The following is an 18,982-nucleotide window of genomic DNA, read 5'->3' on the forward strand; positions in this document are numbered from 1 at the left end:
GATTTAATTGCACGACAAAGTGGACTACGCCTGTCAGTATAGACTTGCAGTTTTGCGTCCACTCATTGTGGTTTCAGCACCTGACTTGTTGCCCAGGGGAAAATAAACATTAATAGTTTGCTTTTGCCACATGTACTTGGAGCTACTAACCAATCTAAGAACATAGGACTCGTAATAGTGCCAATTATTAGTCTGCAAATGGGCAACTATTGATGTAATGATGTTTAACACACCATCTTCAGTCACTAATGGAAATATCTGCACTTGTACCCGTTACACTGTGTATACAGAAGATTATGGATGTGGCTATTAGGCGGTTTTCCACATCCCATTAAGTGAGTATCGGGCTGTTACGTAAGTCCCACCTCAGTTACACGCTTCGTAAACATTTAGAAAAACTTTCGCTCAGTTTCACATGAATAACGCTATACGCAGATTGTTGAGGTACACATATTTCGTCCCGCTTAAATTAGCCATGCTACATCCGTTAAATAATCGTGCCGAACCTGCGCCGATTTGTGACAAAGACACAAGAGAAAAATAAGAATGACTATGTAGTCTGTTACTCTGTCTACGTCGTTAACTTGCTCCAAGTCTGCACTGTTACTTTTATTGAATCGATTCAGCTAGTTGGAATAGCCTGAGAGAAAAGGGGCAGATTCGATAAGCATCTAGCAAATTGAAATCGCGATACAATATCTTTGAGGTGTACTGCAAGAACAGCTACCTGAAAGCTTATCACAATTCCCGCAGACGACTGCCGACTTTAAGATACATTCTGCGCATGCGCAAACTGCCGATACAGGCTCAGCAGCACTGGAGATAATCCGTGGTGCTGCGTCCAGTGATGAGTCTCTCGCTAACAGCGTGACCGGCTGTTTGACAGGTACGTCTGACGTCTATGTGTGTGTGTGTGTGTGTGTGTGTGTGTGTGTGTGAGAGAGAGAGAGAGAGAGAAAGAGGGGGGGGGGGCTGTTGATGAGCTAGATTTATCAAAGTTCTCGCAGTAAATTTTAAATAAAATTCGTAGTACATGCACACCATGAGTCTTGTTCCACTGGTCATAAATAACATCGTTCTCAAAATACTTACAGTAGACGTTGAAACCTTATTATAGACAATGTTTAAATTGGTCCCCCGTGCTAGCACATTAATCTCAACTATTAGTCTCCCTTTTTTCTGATCACATAGCTCAGTTTATTAAGGTGAATTGGGCTGAGTTTTACTGTGTCTGTTATGGTTAGCAAAGCTTTATACCACTCGAAATGTTAGGCACTAGTGCGGTTTGAGTTTCAGTATAAAATGTAGATCTCACCGTATTTATCCAGTTACATAGTGTCTGATATCAAAGGAATGCAAGTTGCTTTCATCTTTACTTGACTCGTTCTTAATGAAGCATTGCAACGTTCAAACGAACTTTTTTGTTGATAAACACTGAACATTTTCTCTCGGAGTAAGTGAAGATGTGAAATCTTGATACAATTGTCTAAGTTTAGAGTTTATCAGTATACGTATTTCATTTCTGCTACGCTTCATTCTAGACGAAAATATGCATGATATTACAGATGGACTAGCCGACACAGAAAACAAATGTCTGTTCAGTGCTGAATTGCGTCAGTGCAAGGCCGTAGCAAATGCTATCCATTAATTACATTCTTACTGGTAACACAGGCCAACGAAAACAATTTTTTGAACAACTTTTTTATTTTGATAGCTGATCTTTATAATTTTTATTAGATGAATCCAAATCTAGCCTTAGGTTTTTCTTGTATCAGCCATAGTTTTCGAGCAATATGCTTTTTATTATGTAGTATAAAAATCCTTTGCTATACAGTAAACGGGGAAATTAATGAAACGCTTTGTTACAAAATAAGCATGGTTTGGATTTACAATGAGCTACTTAAAATAATGATATATGTTAATAGAGGCTTCACTTGTCAGCTGGAATTGGTTTGTATTTTCTTTCTCTTTTTTCTTTGAAGCTTCTTGTGTAGCTTTTTCTACGATGAGTTGCTTGGTGAACTTCTCGGTGAAGTGACCAACAGTAGTCCCCTATCATGTTGGTGCTCCAGCGGCCTTGGTAGCGTTTTTCCATCACTTTAATGTCCTGGTGAAAACGCTCTCCTTGCTCCTCACTAACATCTCCCATATTGTCCGAGAAGTAATCAAGGTGACTGTTCAAAAAGTGAACTTTCAGGCTCATTAAACATCCTAAAGTTTTAAATTTCTTTAACATTGTAGCTATAATAGAAACATATTCTGGTTGTTTTTTTTTTCATGTCCTAAGAACTTTGTAACGGCTTGCTTGAATGATACCCATGCTTCTTCCTCATTTAAGGTAATTGTGGATTCAAAGTTAACATCAGACCTCAATTTTCTAATGTCAGGTCCAACGAAGACGCATTCTTTTATTTTAGCTTCTGAAAGGTGTGGAATATTTTGGCAGAGATACTTAAAACATGATCCATCTTTACAGGGCAAAGCCTTTACAAACTGTTTCATTAGGCCTAACTTTATATGTAGAGGTCATAGGAGTAGGTTTTTGGATCTGCAAGGTTTTTGCGTACAATGTTCTTCTCACCAGGTTTTAAAGACTCCCTCACCGGCCAGTTCTTTCTGCACCAGTATCGATCGCTAACCCTAATGTCCCATTCACACAAGAAGTATGGAAATTTGGTAAAGCCACCTTGCTGACCAAGGAACGTGCATGTTACTTTTAGATCGCCACATATCATCCAACCATGAGCAGAATAGCCTATTTTATTTAGCACTATCTCTAGGTTTTTATAGTTTTCTTTCATATGTACAGAATGTCCAACAGATATAGATACATACATGTTATCACTGTGTAATAAAACAGCCTTTAAACTAGTTTTGGAGAAATCAATAAACAGTCTCAAGTCTTCCATTTTGTATTCAATACCAAACTCATTCATCAGACCAGACATGTTTGAGCTGTACATTAAATCACCTTCTTGTTGAAAAAACTTGGAAAATTGCTGCTCTTTCTTTCTATACATCTATATTCTGGTTCCAACTGCCAGTAAGTTCTTTTCTTTCAATCTAGAGCCAAGCAATTCAGCTTTTTCTTTTGTTAAGCCCAGATCCCTAACCAAATCGATAAGCTCGGTCTGAGTAAACAATCTGGGCTCTAGACTTTCTGTATTACAATGGAATTCATCGTCATCTGGTTCATCTAAATCAGCTAGTACATCAGAAAATATTTCTGCTGGAATAGAATTTAAATCATCTGGTGGTTCAGGAACCGGCAAATCTAGTCCATGCCCCAATGGTCGGATGGCAGACGGAAGGTTAGGGTAGCTTATTACATTCTTGTTTTTTGAATTATGACCAGTAATATCAACACTGCAAAAGTAGCAATCATCAGAATGATTTCTTGGCTCCCTCCATATCATACGAACAGCAAATCTAAAGGCTTTTTTTCTCCTTTTTGGACCATTTTCTCAGATCTTCAACACACACACAACATACCTTATGCAGCACCCAAGATTTATCTTGATCACCAAGTTTAGACCCAAAGTATGATAGATAAACCTTTTTCACAAAGTCTGTAATGTTTCATTGGTGTTTTTTAATCACAGATTCACCACAAATATAACAAAAACTGTCAGCAGATGTCTTACAACCACGATTTGACATTGTACTGAGCACATGTACAGGAAATGGGAAAGTGAGGTTAGGTTGACAGTAAACAAAACACCATTTGATAACATAAGAATAGAATCGACCTTTCCAGCCAGCAAATGTTTTTCAGCAGTGCTATCAACGTTATCTACATTCGTTACACCTCCTTTTCATATTATTTTAACTATGTAAAAGCTGTTAAATTCTTTAAAAAATCGCTTAATTTAATAAATTTAACTGTAAAATGTGAAGAAATGGTGGCTAATGCAGTTTTTGGAGTGTCATATTTGGATTTCCCACCCTAAAAAACGTAAGAATAACGTATTTTCAGCAAAAAAGTTTTGCCATCGGTGGCCTGTGATAATCAATAGCACCCTGTTTTTCCGGTTATTACGACTAGTTCGGACAACATAAGGGAAATCCTCTGTAAGTTGTGCGGAATTGTCAACTTACGCACGTAATGTATGGTGTGGTCAGCTATCACTTTTAGAAATGAGCTAAAATTACTACTACTTATTGCAGATTTGGACTCTACCGTCTTTTCATTGGACGGTGGGTAGAATGCCATTCATATCTAACTTGATATATATATATATATATATATATATATATATATATATATATATATATATATATATATATATATATACAACCGGGTGCGGGGCTCTCTTATGTGCGGGACCTGTAGCATTTGCTAACCCTTGCCACGTGGCTAATCCGGTACTGTCTCTGTTTCGTTTCTGAGTATTCTTAGTAGTTCAACTCAGCTAAAGTGTAAATTTTCGTAAGATTTTCACCATCTAAAACTAACGCCCTTTTATTTTGTGAACAGTTCAACTTATCGAAACGAACTTTTTGGCAAACGACAGCAAACGGCAGAAGTGCACGGAACTTTTTCGGAAAAATACCGAAGAAGCGCAAGGGTGCCGGACCCATGATTGGTCGTTATGAGCAGCGCTTCCGACATAGAAGGGATTCCCTCTTGGCCCTACTTTATACGAGACAGATACAGGATCAGCTACGGCTACTGTAAATGACACGCTATGCATACTCCTAACGCATCATAATGGTTTTCGGAATTCTATTCACTTTATCTGTACAGCTAATTTCTAACATTCTTCGATAGGTTCACATTTTTATATGTTTCCAGTTACACCTTCTCATCATTTCTTATGGTCCACGTTTCGCTTCCAAACAATGCTGTACACTTTCAGGAACTTGTTCCTCACTTCCTGCAAGGTAGAGATCTTACATTGAAGAAAGCTCTTTTTGCCGACGTCTTTCTACTTCCGATATCTTGCTTCCTGCGACCGTCCTGTGTAACCATACTTTTAATGTCAAGGAAGACGTTACTCTCTTTCCCACTACTCTTCACTACTTTCGTCGTTACTTTGTTATTTTGTTATTATTTATTTATTCCCAAAAGGATTCGTGTTACATTGATACTGGATTTTTCATCACAGTAGATGAAAATAAGTAGCTCAAATACACAAAAATTTTGAAAAATGAATCCGGTATGGTATGTTTTGTCTGAAAGTAAGACAAAGTAGAGTGTGTAAACATTTGACACTCCTTTGAATGAATGACGCTCGGGAACATACGGCGTACGAGGTGTCGACGTAGTGCGCTTTCGTGTGGCCTTGAGGAACCACTACTATCTGAAGTCAAGAGGTAAACGATGTTACCAGTTGAGACACTATGCTATGTAAAGTCAAGCGGTTGAATAATTCATCTATAGTTTCTACTACTATGCAAAAATTAATAGAAGCACCTAACATGCTCAGACGTTACTGGCGTATGGAGCCCACAGAGTGAAATTCGGCAACTGTTTCCATCTACAACACTCGCCGTTAAAATTGCTGCACCAAGAAGAAATGCAGAAGATAAACGGGTATTCATTGGACAAATATATTATACAAGAAATGACATGTGATTACATTTTCACGCAATTTCGGTGCATAGATCCTGAGAAATCAGTACCCAGAAAAACCACCTCTGGCCGTAATAACGGCCTTGACACGCCTGGGCATTGAGTCAAACAGAGCTTGGATGCCGTGTACAGGTACAGCTGCCACTGCAGCTTCAACACGATACCGCAGTTCATCACGAGTAGTGACTGACGTATTGTGACGAGCCAGTTGCTCGGCCACCATTGACCAGACGTTTTCAATTAGTGAGAGATCTGGAGAATGTGCTGGCCAGGGCAGTAGTCGAACATTTTCTGTATCCAGAAAGGCCCGTACAGGACCTGCAACATGCGGTAGTGCATTATCCTTCTGAAATGTAGGGTTTGGCAGGGATCGAATGAAGGGTAGAGCCACGAGTCGTAACACATTTGAAATGTAACGTCCACTGTTCAAAGTGCCGACAATGCGAACAAGAGGTGACCGAGACGTGTAACCAATAGCACCCCATACCATCACGCCATGTGATACACCAGTATGGCGATGACAAATACACGCTTCCAATGTACGTTCACCGCGAGGTCGCCAAACACGGATGCGACCATCATGATGCTGTAAACAGAACCTGAATTCATCCGAACAAATGACGTTTTGCCATTCGTGCACCCATGCCTGTTCGAATCTCGGTCCAGCACACAGTTTTAATCTGCCAGGAAGTTTCATATCAGCGCACACTCCGCTGTAGAATGAAAATATCATCCTAGAAGCGATACTAATACTGGGACCTTTCCTTGGATGCTCGTGCAGCTTCCTAAACTCATATTAATCTTTTCTATCTCTGATCTGAAAGGACTTAGATTCTCTGAGGTCACTGTAGCTGATTTAACATTCAAATTGACTTTGATCCCAAGGGAGGGGTTCTCTATCCTAAAAAAAAGTCCCATGTGCACACCACACGTACTCTGCTATCCTAGTAGCCGCTTCCTGCGTGTAGTGCACGTCTGACCTATTAAGGGGAAACCTACTATTCTGTACCCGATAGCGGAAGTCGAGAAATTCGCATCAGTTACCGTCGCAGAGTCGTCTGAGCCTCTGGTTTAGACCTTCCACTCTGCTCCAAACTAGAGGTCCGCGATCAACTCTGGGTACGATGCTACAAATAGACAGCTTACCATGGACTCCGCGTGCGTTGCTATGTTCCTTCACCAAATCAGCCAGCCGCCAAAAAGAGCGAAGGATGGCCTCTGAACCCAAGCAGCAGGCATCATTCGTGGCGACATGTGCCACAACATGCAGCTGATTGCACCCAGTGCGCTCGATAGCCGCCGGCAGGGCCTCTTACACATCATGGATGAGACCTCCCGGCAAACATACTGAATGCACACTGAAATTCTTTCCCTGCGTGCCTGCTATCTCCTTGCGGGCTCCATCACCCGCCTAACATTGGAGCTCCCAATGACTAGCACACCCACTCTCTGTACTTGTCCGGACTGCGCAGGAAAATAGATCGCTGGTCCAACAGGAGAGGCATCCTATGCTGGCTCCTTGTGTCAGCTCACAACAAGCACAGTCCCTAGCCATACTATACTGTGTGTAAAATAGATATAAGGACTCAAATGGCGCTACTTTGTTTGAAATGTATTCAAAATATAACAGAGGAGATCTAAACTGTATGTTGTCTACTAGCATAACATTAAAACTTAGTGGCGTGACGGAATTTCTGGCGACGGGAAAATTTACGCTATTTATGATACACTTCGCGTAACTGTTGGTCTTTCGATAGTAGGCAAACTGTTCTTTCTGCTTTTTGGCTTCTATATCTGTTGCGCCGTCCTCCAGTGGTTTGAGTTTCACGAACATCGTATCAATGACTTCTGATGCATCTTTATGGTAATCCAGCATATCTCTAATTTTTCATTTTCCAACGTGGGCAATCTACTTCTCCAGTCAATGGTTTAATACTCTTTGACATATTAATTTCTGAAGAATTTCATATCAGAATACAGTATGCGGCCTAAAGTTACTTAAAGAATACAAGTTTTTTAACTTAACACTCAGTGTCGATGTTTCTAACCTCAAAACTCAGCTGGCTGTACGCTACTCAATACTCAGTTGACTGTAATCTGCTCAGAACCCAGTTGGCGACACTTTAACCTCAAAATCTGACAACTCTTTTTGCTGGTGGTACAACTGTACCACAGAGAACTAAATAAAATTACATAAGGTGGTGGTCTTCTACAAAACGTGTCTGGAAATTTTTTTACCGATTTGCTGTATTTAATGTGATATCAGATCCTTTCGGTATGTAGCCACATACGTATTTTGTTCTGAAAAGACAATGCTCCACTTGGCCTATGAAAGAAAATACACAATGGATTACTTAGATTCATAGAATTGTTTGTAGATTGCCGTTGGTTTTCTGAATTTTGATGTGAGCTCTGAGTACTGGGGGGCGAGAGGATCTACATTCTGCTCCACCGATGACTTAGAATACACACCATATGAATCATCTGACTACAGCCAGGGAACAAATAGCTTGAACTACTGCATCAGGTTTATTCGTGTCGCAAAGTATAAACCCATAATTAAATACACTCTATACTCGATGCAAATGTATGGACATAAAAAAGATTACAACTGCAGAAAAATAGGATGATTTATTCAAGAGAAAGACCTTCACAAATTGAGCAAATAAGTAATGTGTTTGTCCACCTCTAACCCTTACGCAAGCAGTTGTTTGACTTGGCATTGATTGATAGGATTTTGTACGTCCTCCTGAGGGATATTGTGCCAAATTCTGTCCAATTGGCGTGTTATATCTTCAAAATCCCAAGCTGGTTGGAGGGTCCTACCCATAATACACCAGACGTTCTCAATTGGGGAGAGATCAGGCGACCTTGATGGTCAAGGTAGGGTTTGGCAGGCACAAAGACAAACAGTAGAAACTCTCATCATATGCAGGTGGGCATTATCATGTTGAAATGTAAGTCCAAGATGTCTTCCCATGATGGGCAACAAAACGGAATATAGAATATCGTCGATGTACCACTGTGTTTTAAGGGTGGCGCAGATGATAACCACATGGGTCCTGCTATGAAATAAAATGGCACCCAAATCATCACTCATAGTTGTCGGGCCAAATGGTAGGTGACAGTCAGGTTGGTATGGCACCATAGTCCAGGGAGTCTCGAAACACATCTTCGCAGGTCGTCGGGGCTCATTTCGAAGTGGGACTCATCACTGAATACAATTTTACTCCCGTCAGTATGATTCCAGGCCGAATGTACCCGACACCACTGAAGACAGGCTTGTAGGTGTACAGAGGTCAATGGTAGTCAGCCCAAGGGGTGTCATGAACTGGGCCCTTTTCTGTGAGCCGCCTATTACTAGTCCTTGTGGTTACTCAAGCACCAGTTGCAGGTCCGATCGATGTCAATGAATCCCGGCTCGGAGTGCCTCTCTGACCATTGCTCGATCGTCTCATTCTGTCGTCACTCTAGGTTGACCGCTTCCTTCGTGACACTGTCTTCGGCCATGGTTCACACATTTCTGCCAACATCGTCGAAAAGGGGCATCGGACCCACTCAAATGTTGAACGATTTGTCGATTACTCCACCAGGCTTCTTCGAGCCCAACTACACGTCCTCTCTGAAACACTCACATGTGCGTATATTGTTCACGTGCCTATCTGGGACCCACACTTACTTTCCATCTGACAAGGGGCGGTCACGGCAATTGTCTCGGAGAATATAACAAAATTATATATGTTTCGGTACTGACTAGAAATAAAAACTCTTTGTAAGGTTTTAGCTGCTGTGTTGCAACGGTACTGACAGGAGAGGGAGGAATAGACGGGACAGTAATAGGTTTCTCCTCTCCACTAAATACGTCTACATATACGTATCGCTCTGCAAGCGGCACAATGACCGCAAACAAGTCAGTGTGTTGGTGTTCGCTATTAGAGTAGATTAGATTATTTTTGTGGTATGAAAGTTGATTTACAGAGTTAGTAAGTGTTTCAACCTTGACAGTGAGACAGGCAATAATTGCGGAACTGTTGGTGGAGTATTTTGGTATTGCAGAAGATGTACCTGCAGAAGAAGAGTGTGTTATTCATGAACAAATAAAGCACCAGTTGGCAGAAGAGATGTTGTAATAGCAGCAGTTACTATACTTTTAACGGCTGAAGAGGCATCAGATGAAGAAAATGATAGTGCCATGGAAGTGAGGGAAAACGCAGTGTCACAAGTGGCGGATTTTCTTGGAAGAGGCAGTTCATGTTATCAGCCATCACCCCCAAGAAGGCGAACGAAGTTTCCACAAGGAAAATAAAGAGCGATACTGTGTTAAAAAAACTTTGAAAACTGGCTAAAACAACGTTATTCGTCAAATCCAAAAATTCTGCAGGATATGATAAATCGTGAATTACGTGATCATTTTATAGCAAAGAGACAGAGAAACGCAGTAATACATGACATGCATTGAGACTTTGGCCACTGAAAATAAAGAAGGGAATTGATCCTCAAAATTCACTTCAGTTCAGAGGTTCCAAGTCCTAGGTGAACAAATTTTAATGTAAGAATTTATTTATTTTCACGTCACGTTCCGTAGGACCAAATTGAGGAACAAATCACCAAGGTCATGGAACGTGTCAGTACATGAAATTACAACATAACAGTAATAACACATTAAAATAAAATGTTTATGAAAGCAAAAAAAGTCAAGCCATAAGTTTAAGTAAACGCAATCAACAATATAACATAAGAATCACTTTAATTTTTCAAGGAACTCCTCAACAGAATAGAGGAGCGACCCACGAGGAAACTCTTCAGTTTCGATTTGAAAGCGCGTGGATTACTGCTAAGATTTTTGAATTCTTGGGGTAGCTTATTGAAAATGGATGCAGCAGTATACTGCACACCTTTCTGCAGAAGAGTTACGGAAGTCCGATCCAAATGAAGGCTGAATTTCTCCAGATTATTAACTGACTGAAAGCTACTTATTCTTGGGAAAAGCTGATATTGTTAACAAGAAACGACAGTAAAAGATGTCAAAATACCCAGAGTCGTGAACAGGGGTCGACAAGATGTTCGCGAACTTACACCACTTATTACCCGAACCACCCGCTTCTGGGCCAAAAAATATCCTTTTAGAATGAGAAGAGTTACGCCAAAATATAATATCATACGACATAAACGAATGAAAATTAGCAAGCCGCGCGGGATTAGCCGAGCGGTCTAGGGCGCTGCAGTCATGGACTGTGCGGCTGATCCCGGAGGAGGTCCGAGTCCTCCCTCGGCCATGGGTGTGTGTGTTTGTCCTTAGGATAATTTAGGTTAAGTAGTGTGTAAGCTTAGGGACTGATGACCTTAGCAGTTAAGTCCCATAAGATTTCACAGACATTTGAACATTTTTTTTTAATTAGCAAAGTAGACTAATTTTCGTGTCGAACAAGCACTTTCTTCAGATTCCGTTCAAATTGTTAAAATGGCAGCATTAAGTCTTTGGACAAGATCCTGAACTTGGGCTTTCCATGGCTGTTTATATCTATCTGAACACCTAGAAACTTGAACTGCTCAGTTTCACTAATCATATGCCCATTCTGTGAAAGTAAAACATCAGGTTTTGTTGAATTGTGTGTCAGAAACCGTAAAACCTGAGTCTTACTATGATTTAGCGCTATTTTATTTTCTACAAGCCATGAACTTACGTCATGGACTGCACTATTTGAAACCGATCCAGTGGTGCAGACAACTTCCTTTACTACCAGGCTAGTGTCATCAGCAAACAGAAATATTTTAGAGTTACCCGTAGTACTAGAGGGCATATCAGTTATATGTATAAGTAAGGAACAGGAGTGACCTCAACACTGATCCTTGGGGCACCCCCCCCCCCCCCCATTTGACCGTTCCCTACTCAGACCCCACATCACAGCTACTCTCAACACTGTGAATAATGGCATTTTGCTGTCTATTGTTAAAGTAAGAGGTGAACCAATTGTGAGCTACTCCCTGTATTCCGTAATGGTCCAATTTGTGGAGCAATATTTTGTGATAAACATAATCAAACGGCTTGGGTAATAAAAAATATACCTAGCGTTCTAAACCTGTTTAACCCATCCATAAGATTGTTTGTTACAAAATAATTCACAAAGTTGGCAAGCAATTGTTTGAAGGAGATTCTGATATTCAACAAAAAGCTTATCAATTCGTGAGAGAAGTCGGGTCTGTCATTCAGGAAAAACGTCTGTCACAAGATCAAGTAAATAATGCCGACCAATCAAGGTCTGATACAGAGTTACGATCTGGATTAACTCTGGCAGTGAAGGAAAGCAAGCAAGTCTTTGGTGCGGTTAGATTCAAAGCGGCTGTCACACCCACTTATATGATAAAGTCTGGTACTATGATGGATGGTAGGATGCTACGCCATTTGTACGTCCCTATATCGACGCTGGGACAAGTAATGTGACCATACATACAGGGTGTTTCAAAAATGATCGGTATATTTGAAACGGCAATAAAAACTAAACGAGCAGCGATAGAAATACACCGTTTGTTGCAATATGCTTGGGACAACAGTACATTTTCAGGCAGACAAACTTTCGAAATTACAGTAGTTACAATTTTCAACAACAGATGGCGCTGCGGTCTGGGAAACTCTATAGTAGGATATTTTCCACATATCCACCATGCGTAGTAATAATATGGCGTAGTCTTTGAATGAAATTACCCGAAACCTTTGACAATGTGTCTGGCGGAATGGCTTCACATGCAGATGAGATGTACTGCTTCAGCTGTTCAATTGTTTCTGGATTCTGGCGGCACACCTGGTCTTTCAAGTGTCCCCACAGAAAGAAATCACAGGGGTTCATGTCTGGCGAATAGGGAGGCCAATCCACGCCGCCTCCTGTATGTTTCGGATAGCCCAAAGCAATCACACGATCATCGAAATATTCATTCAGGAAATTAAAGACGTCGGCCGTGCGATGTGGCCGGGCACCATCTTGCATGAACCACGAGGTGTTCGCAGTGTCGTCTAAGGCAGTTTGTACCGCCACAAATTCACGTAGAATGTCCAGATAGCGTGATGCAGTAATCGTTTCGGTTCTGAAAAATGGGCCAATGATTCCTTTGGAAGAAATGGCGGCCCAGACCAGTACTTTTTGAGGATGCAGGGACGATGGGACTGCAACATGGGGCTTTTCGGTTCCCCATATGCGCCAGTTCTGTTTATTGACGAAGCCGTCCAGGTAAAAATAAGCTTCGTCAGTAAACCAAATGCTGCCCACATGCATATCGCCGTCATCAATCCTGTGCACTATATCGTTAGCGAATGTCTCTCGTGCAGCAATGGTAGCGGCGCTGAGGGGTTGCCGCATTTGAATTTTGTATGGGTAGAGGTGTAAACTCTGGCGCATGAGACGATACGTGGACGTTGGCGTCATTTGGACCGCAGCTGCAACACGGTGAACGGAAACCCGAGGCCGCTGTTGGATCACCTGCTGCACTACCTGCGCGTTGCCCTGTGTGGTTGCCGTACGCGGTCGCCCTACCTTTCCAGCACGTTCATCCGTCACGTTCCCAGTCCGTTGAAATGTTTCAAACAGATCCTTTATTGTATCGCTTTTCGGTCCTTTGGTTACATTAAACCTTCGTTGAAAACTTCGTCTTGTTGCAACAACACTGTGTTCTAGGCGGTGGAATTCCAACACCAGAAAAATCCTCTGTTCTAAGGAATAAACCATGTTGTCTACAGCACTCTTGCACGTTGTGAATAGCACACGCTTACAGCAGAAAGACAACGTACAGAATGGCGCACCCACAGACTGCGTTCTCTTCTGTATCTTTCACATCACTTGCAGCGCCATCTGTTATTGAAAATTGTAACTACTGTAATTTCGAAAGTTTGTCCGCCTGAAAATGTACTGTTGTCCCAAGCATATTGCAACAAACGGTGTATTTCTATCGCTGCTCGTTTAGTTTTTATTGCCGTTTCAAATATACCGGTCATTTTTGAAACACCCTGTACAAGAAAAAACTAAAGCATACTTTTGTTGATTCCTGGACAGGCATTAGACGTGACGAACTATACAACTCTGCAGTTCCTGAAGGCATTGAATTAATCAAGAAGCCGATTGCAGCAAAGTACGTAGGCATTGAGCAACGTTTCACTCATGCAAAAATTTCATGAAATTATGGTATCTTTTGCTAGTGACTTTCACATGTGGCATAAAGACCACTTCTACGCCTTCAGTCATTCGTGTTTTTCCAATTTTCGACGGCACGATTTTCTAACTCCATCAGTTTTGCATTTTTTCAGTGCGGCTACACCAAGGACTTTTGTAGTGAATTTCAAATACTCTTGGACTACTGCTTCTAAGATGGATTAATGGCTTCCATGATAACTGTGACCAACCCGTTTTCATCAAATATTCACACTGTGAGAACTTTCTATGCTTTGACCATGTTGTTTTATTGCTGAGCATATTTTTTTGCCTCCGATAGTGTAGAAAGTTATGTTATAGTGTTTCATGTCATATTATCGATTATTTGTCTCAAATGATCCATTTGTGTAACAAATCATTCATACGTACAGCGCGTACGGCGAGAGAAGAGCTCTGACAGTTGACGTGGTCTTGGCGCAGGTGCTTCGCGCATCCACGACGGCCAATAAGATAGTGAGCTTTTATGTATGTTACCGGGGCAACGCCTCAGTGTTGTAATGCTGAGCGACCGCTGCTGGCTCGTTGCCCGTCCATGTCGAATACTGGCAACTGCGCTGCCAGCTGTCAGAGCTCTCACTCAACGTACTTAAGTATAGAGTATTCTCATCGTAGCTTTGACGACTGATATCTCCTGTTCTAATGGTCTATAGCAGCAATAATTTTTGTGGTGTGTGTATATTTTGTTGCTCTTTTAACTGTGCTACGTATGAATATAATTTGCGCAACATATCGTTATCCTCCCTTGTGAGTACACGAAATGGAATTAGCAAAGACTTTATGCCCTGGTATCGACATGTCCATGGAGGTCAATAAAGAAAGGAGATTGCTCTATAGCTCACGCTGTACGTTGTTTTGAAGTCAGAGTGGGCGTGGCTTGCCGCTATCTTAAATAGCCCAAAACATTGGCGGATTACTGTTTACGATTGCTTCTTTTTCATTAGTTTTGTCGAGTGCGGGTAACAATGGCTTTAAATACTAAAAATGACATTGCTTATATGAATAACATAGTGTCAGGAAGGCAATTCGAACGTTATTCTGTCCTTTAATGCGTACTTGCTCTAGTAATACGACACATTTGGCCTCGTCAATGCAACTTGGTTTTGCTGATGTATTTCTATTAACCAAAATGAGAAGGAAGTGATGTGAAAAGCAACTACGCTTTACAATGATAGATATTCTTCTGCGGAACAGGAGATGATGTCAAAGAGAAACGTTTACAGTTCAGTTTCAGATTTTACTTTGCTGTCTGATAGGCATTTTATGTCACTGGATAAGTTGATCGAAACTATTGGTTGCAGTATTGTGAAGCCCTGTTTGTGCTACACACAACCTTAATGCGCTGTAATGAATGTCATTCTTTTTCTTCTGGTATCGTAATCAATATATATAATTAAAGTAAATGCACAATGTGCGTGCTGCTAAAACTCAGAAACGAGCCCCGGTACGATCAAGGGTGTTTTATGGTGGTAGCCCTTTATGCCCCATCCATGAAGAAGATTCGCTTTTTTACCTGAAAGACGTGCTTTTGAAGATACAAGGGCTGGGCGGTTTCGCCCTCAAGAAATTTCTAGAACATTCCAGAACATTCGAAAGTATTCAAGAGCATTCCACATTCCAGAATGTTCCACAATAATCCGGGATGTTCTGAAATGTTCGGGAATAGTCTGGAATCTTCGGGAAGATTTCATGAATGTTCGGGAACATCCCAGATCATTGTGGAACATTCCAAAACACTCTCGAATGTTGTGGAATGTTTTGGAGCATTGTGGATCATTCGAAGCCTTTTTGGTATGTTCTGGATTTTGTCACTGGTGGGGCTACCCATTGGTAGGGGTATATAAAGCAAGAGCCGTCGTGGATTCTAACGTCTGTTTCTTATCAGTGACGAAGGAAAGAACCGAAAAAACAGTGCAGTGAGTGAATGAAAACAAACAGTGAAGTGTGAGCAGTCAATGTTATACAGTGACTGAATATACATCGAAAATAAAGTGTGTAAAATGTACTTAGGATATTTGTTGATAAAAAGTTGATTTGATTTATAGTTTAGGCAATGCCCGAACGTAAAAGAGGGGGAGATCTTGCCAGTTCTGAAGCAAAACGGCGAAAACAGAAAGAACAGCGAGAAAACGAAACAGACGAAGAGCGTGAACCACGTTTAAGTTGCCAACGAACGAGAATGAGAACCGTGAGAAACAAAGAAACCGAAGAACAACGAAAGGAACGGACTGAAGAAACGAAGAATTGCGACACAATCTTATAATAAAAATCTGCGAACTCAAGCCAGCCATCAAAATATCACCCTATGAGATGAGCGGCCGAGGACAAGCAAACAGTACAAACTCACAAATGAAGCTTTCCACTACGACCGACAAAAAAAATATAAGAAACCAAACACGTCGTAATCGGAAAAATGCATAACATCTGCCAATATTGCAACGCGAAAAAATTCAGTAGAGAAACACCAAGATTCTGTTACATGAATGGGAAAATTCGATTACCACCACTGGAAGTGCCTCCGCAAGAGTTTTTACGTTACATGACCGGGAAACTCTAGAATCAAAATACTTTCTTCAAAATATAAAAAAGCTTGCAATGCCTGCTTCCAAATGACTTCTTTCGGTGTCACTTCGATCAACACTAACAGAGATGCAATCTGTTATGTTTTCTCCACCCAACGACAAATCTATCACAACATGGGATCATTACTACCACAATCCCCATAGGCCATAATCTCTGCAAGTACATACATTTCATCGGAAATAAAGATGCAGAAATTGATGAACATTCGCCAATCGATATGCAGTAAGGGAAGTCAAACGGCGTTCAGAATAAAGACACTTCGACTGTCACAATTTTATTAGTAAACTGTCGAAGTATTCGAAATAAAGTTCCCGAATTTATTGCTCTCCAGGAAAGTTCTCGCGCTCAAATTATTCTTGGGACCGAGAGCTGTCTGAAACCCGAAGTGGAAAGCTCAGAGATATTTAGCGAGTCTTGGAACGAATATCGGAACGACAGATTAGAGGCCATAGGAGGGGGAGTTTTCTTTGCAGTTGAAAAAAATATTATCCCTGTTGAGATCGAAGTTAAGAGTGACAGTGAAGTCATCTGGTCGCGAGTAACAGGTGTGGGTGAGCCAAGTTAATTTTTGGATGTTTTTACCGGCCATCCGGCCAGTTCTAGAGTCATTCAAAGAAAAACTACGCTCAATGGAGCGTGCATACCCAGATCATTCAATGTTAGTTGGAGGTGACTAACCTGCCGAGCATAAACTGAGATGTCTATGAATTCATTGCGGGGGGTACAGACAGACAGCCATGCGAAATACTTTTGATCGCGTTTTCCGAATATTGTCTTGAACAGCTAGCTCGGCAGCCCACTCGCAATGGAAATATCTTAGACCTTGAAGCTACAAATAGACCGGACCTTATCGACGATGGCAGTATAGAAACGGGAATTATCGATCATGCTCATTATTATAGCAACTATGTCTACGAAAGTTAATAAATCAATCGAGAAGGCTAGGAAAGTGTTTCTACTAGATAGAGCAGATAAGCAGTAATGAACATCTTACTTAGACAGTGAACTGGCCTCACTTAGCTCTGGTAGGCCTAAGATGGATGTAGAGGAATTAAGGGCAAAGTTTAAACAGATTGTAAATCGTAGTCTGGAGAGTTATGTGCCTAGTAAGTGGATAAAGGATGGAAACAACACATCATGGTTTAATAATGAGATTCGGCGAATACTGAGGAAGCAGAGGCTGTTGCACTGTCGGTTCAAAAGGGAACGTGTAAATAACGACAAGTGAAGGTTAGCGGACATTCGTGTGTCTGTGAAAATATCTATGCGCGAGGCATACAACAATTACCACCGTCACAGCTCAGCAAAAGATCTGGCAGAGAACCGAACCCAAGAAAATTCTGGTCATATGTAGAATCGCTAACCGGGGCTAAGGCTTCCATTCAGCCCCTTGTTGACCAGTCTGCTGTGGCAGTTGAAGATAGCAAAAGGAAAGTCGAAGTTCTCAATTTCCACGTTCAAGAAATCATCCATAAAGGAGAATCGAACAAACAAACCGTCATTTGACCATCGGACTGAGTCCAGTGTGGACAACACAGTAATAAGCATACGTGGCGTAGAGAAACAACTGAAAGGTTTGAAAGCAAATAAATCACCAGGTCCGGGTGGAATCACACTTTGATTTTACAAAGAGTACTCTTGGCATTGGCCCCAACCTAACTTCCATTTATTGTGAATCTTTTGCCCAGCACGAAGTTCCAAGCGACTAGAAAAAAACGCAGGTGACTCCAGTAAATAAGAAAGGTAAAAGAACAGACCCGAAAATTTACAGACCAATACCCCTAACTTCTGTTTGCAGCAGAATACTTGAAGATATACTCAGTTCGAATATCATAAACTTTTTTGAGACCGAGAAGCTTATGTTCACGAATCAGCATGATTTTAGAAAGAATCGCTCGTGCGTAACTCAGGTTGACCTTTTCTCATATATACTGAGAGCTATGGATGAAGGGCAACAGGTAGATTCCTTATTTCTTGTGTTCCAGAAAGTATTTGACACGGTGCGCCATTGCAGGCTTTAAAGGAGGTGCGAACTTATGGAATAAGTTCACAGATACGTGAATGGCTCCAAGACTTCTGAAATAATAGGACCAGTATGTTGTCCTCGACGGCAAGTGTTCATCAGAGACAAGGATATAGTCAGGAGTGCCCCAGGAAAGTGTGACAGGACCGCCGTTATTCTCTATTTACATAAATGATTTGGCGGACAGGGTTGGCAGCTATCTGTGGTTGCTTGCTGATGATGTGGTGTACGGTAAGGTATTTAAGTTGAATGGCTGTTGGAAGATACACGATACCTTAGACGAAATTTCCAGCTGGCGTGATGAATGGCAGCTAGTCCTAAATGTGGAAAAAATGTAAGTTAATGCGGCTGAATAGGAAGATCAAACCTGTAATGTTCGGATACAGTATTGCTAGTGCCCTGCTTGACACAGTCAAGTCGTTTAAATATCTGGGCGCAACGATGCAAAGCGACATGAGGTGGAACGAGCATGTGACAACTGTGGTAGCGAAGGCGAATGGTCGACTTCGGTTTATTGGGAGAATTTTAGGAAAGAGTGGTTCACCTGTAAAGGAGGTCCTCAGCTCGTGGTCTAGGGGCTAGTGTTGCTGCCTCTGGATCACAGGG

The 18,982-nt window shown here is 41.4% G+C and overlaps 1 protein-coding gene across 1 annotated transcript in view; it reads left to right on the forward strand.

Moving 5' to 3' along the window:
* Positions 1 to 802: 802 nt before the first annotated feature.
* LOC124596366 (clavesin-2-like) overlaps positions 803 to 18,982 on the forward strand; it is a 69,620-nt gene continuing 51,440 nt past the window's right edge. Inside the window, exon 1 of the mRNA XM_047135473.1 lies at positions 803 to 886. The gene's annotated coding sequence lies outside the window, so the exon portion shown is untranslated. The remainder of the gene's footprint in view (positions 887 to 18,982) is intronic.

Source organism: Schistocerca americana, chromosome 2, assembly GCF_021461395.2.
Source record: "Schistocerca americana isolate TAMUIC-IGC-003095 chromosome 2, iqSchAmer2.1, whole genome shotgun sequence".
NCBI classification, from domain to species: Eukaryota; Metazoa; Arthropoda; class Insecta; order Orthoptera; family Acrididae; genus Schistocerca; species Schistocerca americana.